The following is an 18,244-nucleotide window of genomic DNA, read 5'->3' on the forward strand; positions in this document are numbered from 1 at the left end:
TATATGCACTTTTTTAAACAATATCATCTGGAACATCTATATCTTCACTAACAGACGTAGAGTGCGATACCTGGTATTCACTTCCATTGTCACTAATATCCTCCTCACTTGTAGTGGATAAACTATTACCATTTCTACAGAAAAGCTTCCTCCTCACTACTCGAGTAGCCATTTTCCTGATGGTTAACATTTCTACACGAAACTTATGTTGGTTACAATAATGTAACTAAGCGCACATACCATATATGAATGACATATTGAACTACTTACGTAATTCAATAGTGTTACAACGAATGGCCAAAGCCTCCTATATTGAAATCTCATTTTTTTTACTTCTTGCGACTTACCATGTTTTACAGCCGAACCCTTCAAATATTGGAAGATAAAATGTATTTATAATGATATTCTAAATGCATTCATTTTCAGTAAAAGAACTAGCAGCAGTGTGAAATCAAAGTGGTGAACAGACACTAATAGTTTCTGTGGACATTTTTAACATCTGAAACATTGGAGGTTAAAAATCTTGTGACCACTATTAGAAAGACGGGCAGGATCTATATGCATAGTACTCTGTAAGGGTTCTTTTGTACTACAGGAAATTAAAACATACTGAAACCGCAACGACACTTAGAAATAAATAATGATTTACATAATAATTGATTTCTCTGAGAAAATATTTTTCTATTTATCAATTATTTGCTTTGTTCGACACAAAACATAGATCGTTTTCGGATAAATTATCATTGCATGTTGTTCAATATAAAGACCACTCAGTTTTTTCTAATGAATGTTACATTTCATATGCGTTATCCCAATACAATTACAGTAATATACACAGAATACGAAGAAAACTCGTTGAATAGTTTAAAACATATCGCTGTAAATAGACAAAAATATGACATGTCAAAACAAAACTTTAACCTATCATATATAAAAATGTGTATTTTTGTGAAATTCTGGAAATCTTTGTACTTCATAGAATAAGAAATCTTGCTCCCAAAAGAAAATTATTATTAAATAAAGAATTTTTAGAACACGTTCAGACACGTCAAAACTTACATTCTGGAAGAAACATTTATGAAAACAAAATATAATATTTTATTTGTACATCCATAGAATACTCCACTCTTTTATTTAAATTTGGTATATTTTAGAAGTTGCTGAATTTATGAATAAAATACATCACACATCACAATTTTCATAGAAGTAAAATATTATTACTTGAACGCTTTGCATTTAAAAATTCGTTATATAAATTTAGTAGCTTTTACACCAGGGCTATAACCAGCAGACAACACTAAGGGTTTCTCTGATATTCCTAGAAGTTTAATTGAGCTAGGTCTTGAGTTGAATTTTTTTTCCATTGGATATAATTGAATGAACACCGTAAATAAAATGATTAATTTAACATTTATCTACTAATCATTACCTCTGATTGAGATTCTGGCTGATATGTACAGTCTTAGGAAAAAGTTTTGTTGCACAGATACTTTTTTATAGGTCCCAGAAAGAAGGCAGAGCGCGTAATCAGAGGACGAGCGACCTGGTTCACAAGAGGACGACTAGTTGAGGTAATAAAATTTGTTTCGTTGTAAGTCTGATCATGCGCACTGCCTCATTTCTGGGACTTATAAAGTATCTGTGCGACAAAACTTTTTTCTATGACTTTACATCTACTCTCAGGCAGTACAATACATCTCACTTGACGATAGTGTTAGAAGGAGAACAATATTGTTTGTATACATCTGATGTCTGATTAGCAGGCTTCGAGACTTTGGACCCGATACAATAAGTTTACTGTGCATGTACTCTAGGTTGTTGACTCGCTGCAGGTAGTGAAAGGTAGAGATGTGTCGAGGCAACAACGTTGCTGTTTAGAGCAGAGTAAGGTAGTATGGGGAAACACACTCATATGTATTTTCTGAAAGTAAATATACATTACACAATGACAATGTCAAGAGAATATGAAAAACATTTATTCTCCTGTCTTTTAAGCATTTGTGTTTAATTATACACAGTGTTAGTGGTGGAAATAAACATGTATCAATTTTAATTTCTTCATTTATCCCATTGGTCGTATTTAAGAAGTGCAGTTACAGTACCGAATTGCAATGTATTACAAGATACATTTTCAGTGTCTCGAACGTAAATCTTTTTCGGTTATCTGCCAAACAAAGTATGTACTGTGACAAGCTGCACTAGCATAACGTGTTACGAGCAAAACTAAAAAAGCTAACATCATTGCAGTCTCTAAAAGATAGTACTTTATTCTCGGGTGACTCTACGTCTACTAATTGCTGTTTATATTACACTATGTTCCATATCCGTTATTTTTATATAAAATTGATTTCCACTTCTGTTTTACACATTCAATAACCGGTGTACTTGGTGTCTCATTAATTCTCTGTGTCATTTTCTCAATTAATTTCAGGGCTTCCGGCATCTCTTGCTCTGACTTTTCTAACCGTGTAATAGTTTCAGACACAGTTTGAAAATGGGTTTGTATGAAAACCAAATTATTCGTCAGAACCTTCAAATCCAGAGCGTTTTTCTTTGCGTATTTGTTGGCATTCATTCTACAGTACTCCCACCCACTGTACGCTTTACCACTTTACTCAGTACGCCGTTATGCGGATTTCCCACTGAACAATTCTATTGGGTCAGAAGTCTCGAAGCCTGCTGATTAGTGTAATATGCAGCTAGTCAGCGATGTATGCAATGGAGGGGAAAAGGAACTGGTCACCCTATCCATTATCTCCTCGCCTAGTTGCTTCATAAGTGGTGTCTTGTTGGTATCACTCGTGGGGTTCAGACATGTCTTGGGACAGTTGACTAAACAACAACTACTAATCATTATTAGTACAACAATAATGGAACCATGAAACATGAAATATTTTAAAAGTATTTGATAGGATTGAAAACTTCAGTCATTCATAGTTTACTGCCCAAGGGCAGGCCTTTCACTGCAAATCCAGCATTCTCCAATCTTTCCTATTTACTGCCTTACTATTTATTTCTGCATATGATCCTTATATGAGAATCTTAATGTCGTCTATCATCTGCAGAGGCGCAGCGAAGGTAGGGACCAATAGGATCGCTCCCCCCCTCCCCCAGAATATGGTTAGCACTTAAATTTTTGTTCAATATTATAAACTGTAAAATGCAATAATGAATTATTTTTAACACATCTCAATATCAGGCTGTGTTGAATGAATTCAGTGGCAATTATTAAAAAAACTGAATCAGCCTTCCCCAACTCGATGGATACTACATGATTCAGTAAACATTTTCACTGAAATGTATGGTTCAGCTGTGAAGAATCTTCAAGAAATTAGCTCTTCATGGACATATGAAGATTCTGATAGCAGTGCACGCTTTTTTTACAGTGCAATAAGCAAGTGTGAATTTGTCATTGGTTTTCACATACGATACGGGTAGTTAAAAATATGTTTTCATACAGTTTACCACTTTAAAAATATCTACAATCTGAAAAAATTGACCTTTCCATATCATCCGTTATCACGAAGATACAAGCAAAGTAATAAAAGGTTTGAGAGACAATGCAGAAGAGGAGTTCTCAATAATGATTTTTTAGGATGTTCAGAATTTCTGTGAAAATTCTGAAATATCTGAGAGAGTATGAAGGCCTGTAGATCTTCAAACCATACGCGTTAACGTCGAGTATGACATTCCTAGAACATAATATAGGAGTGCTGTCTTTTTATCTTTTTTAGACCACTTCCCCGTGCGGCTTGTAGAAATATTTGCAAAGCACAAAAATCTATTGCTGCCTTCCAAATTCTATTACGAAGCAAAACAGCTCAAGACTTTTCAGAGGAAAAGAATAAACAACTGCTGAAGTCGCTATGCAGCGAATACTCAGACTACATAGCTCAGATCACATACAGTATATTATGAATAATTATTATAAGATGACATAAAGATGTGATATACTATACTGGACTGTCTAAAGAAATACCCAAACATAATTCTGTAAGCCTTGCAAGAATGTGGTGAATTAATATGCTCCTGCAGGTAAAGACAACACAACCAGATACAACTTGGAGCCATTCTCCACCTTATTATTTTTTTTAACTTACCTGAGAAATTCTACAGTAGAAAACTGACTGAACGGACTGGCCCTGTTGTACATCGTAAAAACATTGCAGTAAAACTTGAAGAGATTGTAGAAGAAATATCCAAGAAGCCGCAAAGACTTGATATTAAAATGTAAATGTATTGCATTTTTGTCATTACTTTATTTCAAAATTATTCCTATTTAAATAGGGAATTATTATTTTAATCACATTTTATTATTCTTTAAAAGTTACATTTGTCATTACCATTTCATTCATTTTACCAGTTTTGACAAACATTTTTAATTTTAACATTATACTTATTTAGACAAATCAAGCAAGTGTTCTTATTTAAGCTCCCGGTCAAGTAAAACGCTTTACTATATGTATACAAAGGAGTTAGACCTGCCCTCCCTGAACGAATTTACTGTATGGTTGCGCTACTGATCATCTGGTATCTTCTTCTGTCCTGAACTATTCTCCCATTCACCATTCCTTCCAGTGCATCCTTCGGTAGGCAGTTTCTTCTCAGCCAGTGACCTAACCAATTCCTCTTTCTCTTCTTGATCAGTTTGAGCTTCATTCTTTCTTTACCTACTCTTTCCTCCAATACAGCTTAATTGAGGACCGTTTTTACAAAACTTGCTAATTGCAAAATTTGCAAAATTTAGATTTTGATGGATTCGTTATCATAAGGCAGGCCTCTACATGATGTTCAAGGCGTCTTAATAAAATTGAGTTATTTCTCTTCATTGCAGTGTGTCAAAATGTGATCGTTTTTTCAAAACTTCCTTTCTACTATAAGTGAGACATACAGCAAAACTTGCTTACTATAGTGTTTTGTCTCTCCTGTAAAATTTAGTTTTTTCAGTTACCAAGTTTTGCAAAAACTGTCCTCAATTCCTTATTTTGTCTGTCCATTTTACACACTCCATTCTTTTCCATACACACATTTCAAATACATCTAGTCGTTTCTCTTCACTTCATGGTAACACTCATGTTTCTGCTCCATACAATGCCACATATCACACAAAGCACTTCCTTAGTTCTTTTTCCAGAGGACCGCAGAAGATGCTTCTTTTTCTATTAAAAGTTTCCTTTGTCATAGCTATCCTTCTTTTGACTTTCTGGCAGCAGCTCATGTTACTGCTTATAGTACACCCCAAGTATTTGAAGCTGTCTACTTGCTCTATTGCCTCATTTCGAATTGTCACGTTTACTTTCTTTATTTTCTGCCCAAGGGCAGGTCTCTCACTGCAAACCCAGCTTTCTTCAATGTTTCCTATTTTCTGCCTTCCTCTTTGTTTCCTCATATGATCCATATATCTTAATGTCGTCTATCATCTGATATCTTCTTCTACCCCGACCTTTTCTCCCTTTCACCATTCCTTCCAGTGCATCCTTCAGTAGGCAGTTTCTTCTCAGCCACTGACCCAACCAATTCCTTTTCTTCTTCTTGATCAGTTTCAGCATCACTCTTTCTTCACCTACTCTTTCCAACACAGCTAAAGGTGGTAATACTGTGATACGAGTAATAATGTGATAGTTGTTTTTAAGAATTTATTACAATTTTACTCAGCGAGAAAAGGACCGGTTTTGTGCAGCAACTTGTCTACGTACATTCCTTTAATACAGAGGTCATCAAAACACTGCACGCTCGGGCTAGCGTCCCTTACCCGCGGATAAGACACTGTCCTAACGTGCATTCGTGGCTGCTGGCGGGTATGCTGTCTCTATCCCTTGTGCACGACGGAGCATAGTTCCTTACCCTCCAAGCACTCAAACCACTTTAGCGAGTGCAGACGACCACTGCCTTAATATGTTGACGCAAGAAACCGATCTCCCCCTCGCTCAGTAAAATTGTAATAGATTCTCAAAAATAATTATTACAATATTACTCGGGATTAAGTAGATACCGGTACGTTCCCTGTGTATTCTGATCCTGATTGAGGAAATCCGCAAACAATTTCAACTATTAGTCATCTTCTATTTCATTGCACTGGTACTTACACTGGCATTTCTTCTGAAAACAGAAATATTATTATGATACGTACATTTATGTTAAGTCTATATTTTATTAATGCTTATTAACTTTTATATTAATATTATTTAGCCTATGTTAATATGTTTTAACTTACATTTCATGTTACATAACCTTGAACTATCCTGAAACATCGTATGGTATTTTCTGGGCATCTTTTTCTTCTTCCCCGTTAACAGCTACATGCTGTTCCTTCTTAAATGCAACTTCACGAGCGGGAGCGTCTATGAATGCTTTACTTGTGCTTGAAACATCCATTTCAAACTCAGAGAATCACACAAATCAGAAAGCTAGCTGCTGAAGGTAAGTTCACAGTCTACTATATACAGTCGCGAAGCTCAATATGTAGTAAAAATGCAAACGGGGTAGTTGCCCACCACTAGGATCGCTACTATCGCCTCATCATCGCAGATCTCTCTCCTAGCAGCCGACAAAATATGTTACACTTTCGTTGTCGTGTTCTTTTGGAAAAATTAATACCTTCCTTCCATTATTGAAATATTAAATGCATAAAGTTAATTTATTATTTTAATGAAGTATATTAAATTCCACCATAAACTCGAAGATACCTGCAAGAAATAAGTTAATATAATTTTTGTTTGTGCAAAACGAACTGAAATTTACTATAATAGCTTCACTCATTCAAGATTATAGCGATAATTAACTATGAATTGAAACCAATAAATATTAATTTGCATTTCTCTTTACAACAATAATAATGGAAATATGAATTAATGGAGTAACTTACGTATACCGGTACTTGTAGTGTAGGCTTACGTAGTTAACAAAATGGGATGAGGTTAAGCAATAATAATCACACCAGAATTGGAAATAAAACGTGATCAATACATTTTATTGTAACAGACTTTTTCTACGTCTCTAGTTAAAGCAACAAATAAAAATAACAACAAAATTAACAGCTATAATTAAAAACATATCCTTCGAAGAAAAAATTAGGCCTAAGCAATAATAATCCCACCAGAATTGAAAATAAAACGTGATCAGTAAAGTTCATTAAAACAAACTTAATTTTTCTACGTCTTTAGTAAAATAACACATAAAAATAGTAACAAAATTAATAGCTACAATTAAAAATATATCCTCTGAAAAAAAAGTAGACCTAACCTTTATTTCTCTGGAAATTTAGCAGCCTAAGTGACAGAACTTTGACCGGTATCTAATGTCCTTTCGGTTAGACTGAAACATTTCATTGTGAAATTTAAGGATATAATGTATTCTAACAGTCACAAAGAACTTCAAATTAACAGTTTTGTTTCTGCACAGCATTCTTGTATAAACCCAGGAACCTTTCTGAATCTTTCGGAAATCGGAAAAAGGATAACTCTGGCCTCTTTCTCTTACTGTTGCTACAATTTATAGCACTACAAACGTCTCCTCCTTGTCCCATATTATATTATTCCAATTATTATATTTTAGCCATTAATACTTTCATTATAACCAATAACGAACATTTCACAAGCATCAATGTGAAATACGCAACGAGCTAGCACTCGATAGAAATACGACACAGTCCAAAGTCGACCATGGACAGTCTATTGTTTCTAGTTGCTAACCGCTTGGAGCGCTTTATCACGAGATTTGCAAAAAAACACCTCAAGCTTCGCGACTGTATATAGTAGACTGTGGTAAGTTAAATTAATGCTGGGCAGAGGGTACATAGCTCTTTGAGAATTTCCGAGCGTAGTGGAGCCGTAGTGGAGATACCACAAGCACCATCTTGTGAGGAGTGTACAAACTACTAGAAACAACATTGGCACATAGCCAGATCACATATAAATTATGCATTGCTGGGGAGAAGTGACATAAGTCAGTTTCCACAAACCTTTTTGATAATTTATTGACAACTTACACTGGTTTATATGAATTTGATTTTTCTGTATGAATTATTGTAATTGCAGAAATACTTAATGCATTTTTTTCCAAGCGTGCAGATGTTCCGTAAGTTGTCAATAAATTATCAAAAAAGGTTTGTGGAAACTGACTTATGAAGAGAACAACCGCCAGGATCGCCATCCGTCCGCCGTAAACGAACACGAGATGGCAGTACAGTCGCTAATGCAATTCAAATAGGAGTTATGACATGACTCCTTATGTAACAACTAGATGGCAGCATAGTAAACCTGACAAAAGTTGTTACTGTCAAATCCTATAACGCAGAGCAATCTGGGTATATATGATCTAGGCTCATAGCGTTGTCAGCTATGCATGTGCCTTATCCCATAGCTACATTGATAGCAAAATCTAATTTTAAGTAAAAATGGCACTTAGCTCATGTAAGTTTTCCAGAATACAATTAATAAAATGTTCAAATAATATTTTGTTTTAAATGTAATGATGTGCTAAAAATGTAATATTTGCAAATGGTATATTTATGTAAATTCAGCAAGATCTCGGAGCATGAACCAATATCCAACAGGACTTTCAACATTAAAGACTGATATGAATTAATCCAGGTTTGAACTCAGGATTCCCACTTCTAATGAAAAACAAAGAACCGCTCTGCGACTGAGAAAGCGTCTTTTATCTGTATATTATTGTGAATTATAAATATTCTTGTGTAGAGGGTGTTGAGCAGTAAGCATGTAATAGCCCGTGCTCACACAGTGGGCCAGTTGGTTTTATAGGCGATAATGTTCCACTTCGCTGGAACCCAATGGTGCAAGATATTTAAGTAGACACCCATGTAGCGGAGTTCCATGGGTTGATGAGGCTGGCACGTGCTTGGAATAACGTCAGAAATACTGAAAGTTAATGCCTCTCCTCCAGATATCTTGAAGTAGGTGTATACTCGAGATATTGACCACTCTGTACACAACGGCTGAGGTCCTAGCTTTAACCTGCGGTCGCGGGTTCTAATCATATCTCAACTACGCGGTTACCTAGTGTGTGTGTGTGTGTGTGTGTGTGTGTGTGTGTGTGTGTGTGTGAGATTAGTGACAGCGAGTAAGGACTCCATAAACACAGTTTGACCTTCCATTCGGCCTGCACATTTCAAGACTGAACGGCAAAACTGACGTATGGTGTGCAGTGTTGCCAACTCAGAATTCCAGTCACCGCTGCACAAGCTTAAAAAACCGCTAAACTGTACTTGGAAAACTCCAGATTTTTCTTAGCACATTACTTCCAAATTTGAAATACAAACTATACAGTTTTAGGAACTGGAGAATTTTATAAAAATAGAGACTAAATTATGGAAAGTGTGTGCCACTTCGTAGGCTCTATTGTCTATGCAAAATCGTATGGACAATAAAAATCGGAATATTTTGCATTCATTATCACCTTACATCATTTACATCGAGCTTTCGAAATATCACCGTCAACTTCTTCCACCCAACCTTTCAACACGTTGTTTTTCTTTTCACACATCTCTAAAACTCTGGAGTTTTACGTGGCATGTTTCTTCAAAATTGAATGAAGTCGATCAAGAATAATATACTGGACACTTCACATTCACAATCACACCAGTCCGTTCGAAATCTGATTTCACACTGAGCTGGAGACGTGGCTGCCAACAATAAGCCTGGTTTTAGTTTTTAAGTACCGTCGCGAGGGGTGACTTTGTGCCATGAGGGTGACTTTGTGCCATTCGCGAAAAACGCATGGAAGTATTCTTTAAGACCGTGACAAGGTTTTAAAGTCTACTTCCTTATGTTTAGTAGTCTTTAAAACCTTGTGACGGTTTTAAAGACTACTTCCTCACGTTTTTTTATGAAATGCGCGAATGGCACAAAGTCACCCCGCTCGACGGTATGTCTGTGTTACATTAACTACAATGTGGAATGATAAATTAAATAATATATAAGACGACATTAAGATATATGGATCATATGAGGAGACAAAGAGGAAGGCAGAAAGTAGGAAAGGCTGGAGAATGCTGGGTTTGCAGTGAAAGACCTGCCCATGGGCAGAACACTATGAATGAATGAATCATAATATAAGTTATCATACATGAAAATAATAATTCAGTTCATTATCTATGTACTCCTTATGATTAAACATATCAATTCATTTACAAAAATAATGCCTGCATGATTAGACTAAGTGTTTAACGAATGTGGCATACAAAGAGTTTGTAATACTTACTAGAGACACATACCCGTGAGTGGCAGGCAAGAAAAATGTCACAAATTGAACTGGCTAGCTTCCGCCATTAAAGGGAGTGTTTGCGGCGCGAAATTCTAAAACAGTACCACAATACATTGATGTAGCCTGGTGATAGACACTGTTTTAATTTTGAACATCTTTTACAAAGGATGAGTCGTGATGAAATAAACGTGAATGGCAGAGGAGCGCTATATTTATCAAAGTATTATAATGGCGATATTCTAAAAAATAAATTAAATTACCATATACACTCGGGATAAGTATGTGAAATATTGAATAATGGCAATGCCAACATTAATTTTCAGTATTACTAGTATTGTTTTAAAGACATAATAATGGATATTTACTGTAATAAATATCTATATGATCTATATTTCAGTCCTTTCATGCAAAGGAAGAGGAAGATATATGGTGCTTAGAAAATATTTAGTGGTGAAACATGAGATCATAAAAATTATGAGAATAAATTTTATCATAAAACAATCTATCCATTGTGTAATTGATGACCACCAAGTTAGAGGTCAGTACATACTTTTTAATAGTTAGTAGCGGTAATAGGCCTAGTAGTAGTGGTAATAATAGACCTAGTAGTAGTGGTAATAATAGGCCTAGTAGTAGTGGTAATAGTAGGCCTAGTATTAGTGGTAGTAGTAGGCTTATTTTTTGTGGTAATAGTAGGCCTAGTAGTAGTGGTAATAATAGGCCTCGTAGTAGTGGTAATAGTAGGCCTAGTTTTGGTGGTATTAGTAGGCCTAGTATTAGTGAGACCTAGTCAGTGCTAGTGGTAATAATAGACCTAGTAGTAGTGGTAATAGTAGGCCTAGTAGTGGTCGTAGTAGACCTAGTAGCAGTGGTAATAATAGGCCTAGCTAGGCCATCAGCTATATTTTCACTAATTTATTTGCATTTAATATAACCAAAAATTAGAAGTACATGCTGTACAAAACGGAAATTACATGATTAATTCATTTATTGTGAAACAAAACAGTTTTAGACAGATATAGTCTGCGGATTTTCTTATGCACTCTGCTATTATAATCCACTGTAATGTGATGGCACCTAACCGTTACAGACATTGTTGAAATCAGTCTTATAAACCTGATTAATGTGTTTCTGGAAAAACTTTTATCCATGAAATATTCCGACATTCTGTAAACACATTCAAAGGAGGAACTGCATTTGGAACATTCTTCCAAATATTAAGATATGCATGTTTTCCTGGGCATCCTACAATAGTAGCTATGTTCGAACAAATATTTGCGGCGCAGTATTTCACCATTTTCTTATTATTTCCCTTCAAGTGTACTTATATTTATTCGTACTCCTCAATAAGCATGAACTGCTTGCACTCCCGGCGTAGCATCAACTCCCTTTAATGGTGGCCGAAAAGCGCTTCAATTTTGTACGCGAAACTAGCGCAGTTGGTGTCTCTAGTTATATATTACAAACTCTTTGGTGGCATACCTTACCTTGTTGTTGTACAACAATGGATGAGGCAGGAAATGGACGTGGTTGTACGAAATAGAGTTAACATAAAACATTGATATTTTATACTCGCACAATGAAAAAATGTGATAATACCATATTAATCTCTAGTTTATGATTAACTAATGTTGTTTTCCGCAAGTACATATAAAAACAATATAACATCTTTACAGACAAAAAAACTTAAAAATATCATCTCCCTTTGCCTGAATCATCAAAAAACGCCAAATAAATAGCTAGCCGCTGACGGTAAAATTCTGTACCTAACCATAGTCCTGAAAACACCAGATTTAGCTACAAAACCGCTGACTTGGCAACACTGGTGGTGTGACCGGCCGGCCAATCGTTTGGACTGTTGGATTGTGGGAAATCCGTCAGATCTATCTTCAGACCGAAGCACCTGACAGGTATACCGGCAGGCCAAGTGTTCAGTTGTGCTCCTGTCTCGTGTTCTTTTAGTTCTTTTTCACGTTTTGTGTCATTTCTGATTAGTGATTATTCAGGAAAGTGGGTTCGATTCCCACTTGAGCCGATGGCTTGCTTGGATTACTTCCAAGGTTATCCCCAACTGAAGATGACCTACACCGTCAAATACCACCTCGCTATCGCCAATTATATCGACGTTAAATAACCTGGTACTCATAGGCGGAGTTATGGCGGGGCCCCTGCCCCCCACCGTATTAGTTCTTTTTACAGGACAACAACGTTTGTTTTTCGGGATATTTTGAATTTAGTTAGGGGAAGGTTGCCTATATCGTACCACTTTTCAGTTTTTCTTCAGTTATTTAGAAATGGGAAGGAATTTTAATTGCATATACTACTAGACATTGAGACAGTACCTTGGGACACAAAACATTTTTTTTTCAGAATTTTTAAATAATTATAAATTGTTTTCAAAGACATTATTTAAAACTGTTGCAAGTGGTACGATTTATGAGCCTAGTTTCCTAAATCGTACCTATAGGTTGCTTAAATCGTACCCATTTATAAAAGACATAATTTTCACAATAAGAACTTCATAAAAATAACACATTTCATTACATTATTATCATTTAAAATGGAATTTTATTAATACAAATGAGAAACAGAGATGTTTTAAGATACAAACATTTTTGTAATATATAAATCTTAAATATTATCAAGATCTAGTAAAACGAAAACACGAAGGATCGCTTAAGATTCAATCTTATTTAACACATAATGAAAGATACCTACTTGTCAGATTCTGTCGTTACACGTCACAGACAAAATGAGAACGTTTTCTTGAGCCGTAGAAACTCCTGCACATGTCTCATGCACCCATTGATAGCACAGAGAGCAAGGAATCATAATGACAGCTTCTTCACAGATAAAATAAATCCAGTCCTCTTCTTTTACATTAACATCAATAATTTTAGATGCCTTTTTCGTTATTTTTGATAGTTGATTTGTTGTTGTTGTTTTTTCTGTTCCCCCCTTGAAGTTCTTCCTTTCGATTACTTCTGCTGCAATTGATTCTTACAGGGACTTGAAGTTAGCACAACAGCTTACTGAACACTTTTTCTCGTTCTCGTTTGAACTGAAAACTTTGGTTTAGGGAGAAACCCGTTTCGTCAACGTTAAATTTGTACAATTCGTTAACAGATCCATTTGCAGGACGATCCAGACCTCTCTTTACCTTGCCCATCAAATCTCTCTTGAAAATCGATTTTGAGATTTCGTACTTACGGCAATATTCATTCAATCTCACTGCTCCGGATCGAAATTCATCCAGTGCCTTAAGTACATCACTTGGTTCCGATTTTACGTATTCTTGTTTGATCATTATATATTCCGAAATTTGAAAATATTATGCACCTAACGTTACTTTGTTCACGTTGCCAAAATCGTACTGGTACGATATGAGCAACCTTTAAAAAGTACGATTTAGGAAATTAGCACTCCAAGCAAACTATTCAGATTATAACCTAAACAAAACTGTTACAGTGATTATTTTTACCGTTTAAATAATGCAAACAATCTAATATACTAGGTGCAATAAAACACATTCATTAAACTAACTCAATGTTTTAATAAAAGCTTACGAAAGAGTAAGAAAATCTTATATGATAAATCAGAACTTACTATTAAGCACGATTTAATACAGCTGTTGTCTTGGGTGAAAGGCGGGAAACTGAATGAGTATCAGTTTCTATTTGTATTTCATGAACAATTCCTCAGGTGGTTCCTGCATGCAATACTTTCCTCAACATTAATAGTGGTACGATTTCGGCGCTGGTACGATATAGGCTACTTTCCCCTACTTTAAATCGGTATCCCTAGATAAGTAATAGAAAAGAAACAACAGGTCCCCTACTTTCTGTTTAAATTCATATCTTCGGTTGAGTATATTCTAGTTCGATCTAAATACGCCTGAGCGAGGAATAGGAGCGACAGGCACTATGCCACAAGTCATAACTTTGAATAAAGTGATTAGCAATGTATGAGTATGTTGATTCTGAAAGTAAGCGGAAAGGCAGATCGACCAACACGCTGGCAGCGATTTATGCGTGACTCAACAATTCAAAGCTGCGGTTATTTCGCGTTCAGAGACATGTTCCTTGTTGAATTAAGAAAGATTTATTGACCGTAATGGACGAGTATTCTGGAATGCACGAGTAACCAATGATACACAAACAGATTTGTTATTTGGATTAATTTTATTAAAGACTGTCACGATGTTCATAATGTTGCAAAATATTGCAACAGGGAGAGATAGAGAGCATACCCGCTAGCAGCTACGGAGTACACCCTAGTGCACTGCGTTTTCCGCGAGTAAGAGAGACTATCCCCAGAGTGCTCTGTGCTGACGACCCCTGGTCTACAGGATCAAAAAAGTCCATGCAACATAAGGTCAAAACTTGATAGTTTTCCCAGAAAAAAAAATTATTTTCTTATTTTATTTGCGTTATACTGCTTATATCGTTAGTAAAATTACGAAAACAATTACATAAGTAGATATAGGTATGTAGCAAAGAGTTAATATTAATTTAAATAAATATGTATGTGTTCTATTACGTTTTCGTGAAATTAAAAAAAATACATGCTTAAATTTGTTAATATTCTGGCGTGAGAGACAAGGCAACATTCAGCAGGCAGTACCTACTCTGCATGTCTATAGTACGAGTCAGCTGAGTTCAAGCTCTCTGTCCATAGCTCTACTGCCGAGCTGATGGCATTTCAGTACAGGGTATTCGACAATGCAGTGGCGGTTCCTGCATATTTCTTAAGAGGAGGAAAGAAGTTAACAGCGCAAAATGTCACCTTCTTGAGAGAAACATGCTAAAAATTAACCTATATGCATACATGTAAGACCAGGTAATGTTGGGGTTGGCCTTCCTTTTTGTATAGCAATAATCTGTTCTTGTAAACTGAATTTCCTAAATTGTCCAAAATATAATATGTTTCCACTTCCATTCATTGTTGAATAATTGCACAAATTAACAATTACAAGGAAATTCACAACCTCGCAGTATTTTTCACGCACACTACAGCATCACACGTGTTGGAAGAGACTAGCTACTAACACGTAACCGGAACCGTTTTACTGAAGTGGGAATGGGAAATAATCTGTTAGGAAAACGAGAATACTGCACCCACCCACGTGGTTTGTGTTGTCACGTGTACATTTTACAAGTTCCATATCACATGCTTTTGAAATTCTTGTAAAGTCATACTACCATTATTCTTCAAAGCTGCCGGTGGCCGATTAATTTTTCTTACGTTAAAAATAATGTAGTTTGCAGTACTTTCAATTTCAAATATATTTGTACAAAACTGACAACTTTGCTGTTGCTCTGTCTAGTAGACAATGAATGGAACTGAATTTCAGGGGCCAAAAAGCTCTGCGATAATGACGTAGAACTACTTCCTCTTTGTTTTATATAAATCCAACTTCAACTTTCAGATTCCTCGAAAGTTTCAAACCATGAATAGTAGCTTAAAAAAAGTGGAATGATAATATATTTTGATTCATAATTTAAAAAAAGTTTATATGGTGTATTTCATAGATTTGCGTTAAAACTGTTTTTATTGTGCCTCCTCCTGATGTGTTATAGTCTGGTTGAATGCAGCATCGTTAGATGGCAGCGGTAGCGAGCTTTGCTGCACGACCAGGAGGTTTCTATTTCCCGCCCATGCGCTGATTCAGAGGATGATCTCCTCCCTATCCGTTCATTTACTTGCTTTAAAACTCTGCTTCTTTCTCTGGCCGCTAGTGCGCTGTTGTCTATGTGTGTTTACTGCAGTAAAGGAGGAATGGATTGACTTTCCTCCACACAAACAATCTCGCATCTTTCTCACAGTTTTCTAGCAGCACATGAGTGCGCGTCATTTAAAACTCGATCAACTGGGGTTTTCTTATAGTTGTGAACTTAAAAATTATCGAATCTTTCTCGAATTTCAAGGCTTAAATTTCATTTGGTATTTACTTTCAAAAGAAGAAAAACGTGAGGAGGACGTTCCTCCCTTCCCTCCCCCGAGGAAGAGCCACTGCGACAATGTCATTCACAGTTAGGAATATCATATGCTATTAATTTATGGAGAAAGTAGTCGTAATTCAAGTGAGGCAAGAAGGATGTACCTTCAACGTTTTCCTCAAAGAAGGTCACCTAATCGGCGAACTTTTGTAGCAGTTTCTCAACGATTTAGAAACTAGAAGTCTCTTACCCCGTTTCAAAAATCACACAAGCAGAAATTTGTTTAAAAATTATGCTGCTTTACGGAAGCGGGAGAGATTAAAATGTTGCATTAGAAAAAAATGTTCGTGTCATTTTGTGCAGAAAACGATTATTGTTTATTTTTAGACCTACGATTAAAAATGGTGCAATATTATTATTAAAAATGTAAATTTACCATAATATTCTATTAATGAGACTGGAAGTTTGTAATTGCTGCTCGTTTTATGTAAACAATAGTATTATCACGGTCCGCTCCTGCATTAGAACAGAACATCTGTTTTGTACCGGTATGTCTGTACCCGCTTGAGCTGTACTGTATACTTCTAAACCCCGTCCTCCCCGTCCAGAAACGTTGCCAAACGCCTAATATTGTAAACTTTAATAATTAGTAAAATATTGAAATTAGAAAAAAAATTGTAAGAACATTTTTAGTTCCTTATGGCATGAATAATTATAAGTTAAAATAAAGACACATATACTCGTTACATCCTGTATATACAACAAAAAGTTTTCAAATACTTCTACAAAGCTATTTGTTTAATTCAAATAACTAATATGTTGCAAATCAAGATTTCAGGTATAACTTCCTGTAAAGTTGATTTGAATAATTTCGAGGGAAAAATTGTTCCGGAGCCGGGTATCGAACCCGGGACCTTTGGTTTAACGTACGTTAAACCAAAGGTCCCGGGTTCGATACCCGGCTCCGGAACAATTTTTCCCTCGAAATTATTCAACTAATATGTTATATAAAAATACACAACAAAAAGTTTTCAAATACTTCTACAAAGCTATTTGTTTAATTCAAATAACTAATATGTTGTATAAAAATACAAAATTTGAGTTTAAGTAAGCCAAGTGACTGAGGTCTGGCCTCACTTGCTTCAGCCAATCATCCCCCACCGTTTTATAATACCCATTCATAAACAGGGCAGTAGTAGACGTTTATTTTCATATAAAGATACTTGTTTATACAGTCTGTTCATGTACTTTACAGAAGCGGCGCTATTGCGTTTAAACAAAGATACTTTGTGTTTAAACCGCTCGTTCATGAAGTGTGCCGCAGTTTAGTTCAGACATAGATACTTCTTGGTTTTTATAACATAGTTTCATAAAGTTTGATTTTATACTATCCGTTTATAAACAGTGTGGCACCGAGATGTTTGTGTTCAGACAAAGACGGTTGGTTTTTATTCTATCCGTTCACAAACTGTCCTGCAGTCTTTTTGTTCGTCAGTAATTTAAATAAGGATTTTGTTAATATTTGAGGAGAAAAATTCGCTCCCGCGCCGGGGATCGAACCCGGGTCTCTTGGTTCTACGTACCAAGCGCTCTGACCACTGAGCTACGCCGAATTCAATCCACAGCACCGGACCGAACCTTCCTCTTTCAGTGTTTCCCTTTGTGGCCGGACCCCAAGTTAGGCATATAAGTTGACGTTTTTTTATGTCCAAGTCAACTACCATTATACACGGGGCGCACTCAACGCAGTATTAGCAGTGCATATTTCTGTACAGATTACTGTGCACTTAACTGCGGAATCCCGGCCAAACAGTCACTCAGTTGAGTGCGCCCCATGTATAATGACAGTTGACTTGGACATAAAAAAAAACGTCAACGTATATGCCTAACTTGGCTGAGAAGAAACTGCCTACTGAAAGATGCACTGGAAGGAATGGTGAATGGGAGAAGAGTTCGGGGCAGAAGAAAATATCAGATGATAGACGACATAAAGATATGTGGATCATATGCGGAGACTAAGAAGAAGGCAGAAAATAGGAAAGATTGGAGAATGCTGGGTTTGCAGTGAAAGACCTGCCTCT

At 36.0% G+C, this 18,244-nt stretch overlaps 1 non-coding gene across 1 annotated transcript; it reads right to left on the reverse strand.

The window, feature by feature from the left end:
* Positions 1-17,702: 17,702 nt before the first annotated feature.
* TRNAT-CGU (transfer RNA threonine (anticodon CGU)) lies at positions 17,703-17,776 on the reverse strand. Its single transcript has one exon. It is a non-coding gene; the product is annotated as a tRNA-Thr (tRNA).
* Positions 17,777-18,244: the final 468 nt, after the last annotated feature.

This window comes from Periplaneta americana, chromosome 16 (assembly GCF_040183065.1).
Source record: "Periplaneta americana isolate PAMFEO1 chromosome 16, P.americana_PAMFEO1_priV1, whole genome shotgun sequence".
In the NCBI taxonomy this organism is placed as follows: Eukaryota; Metazoa; Arthropoda; class Insecta; order Blattodea; family Blattidae; genus Periplaneta; species Periplaneta americana.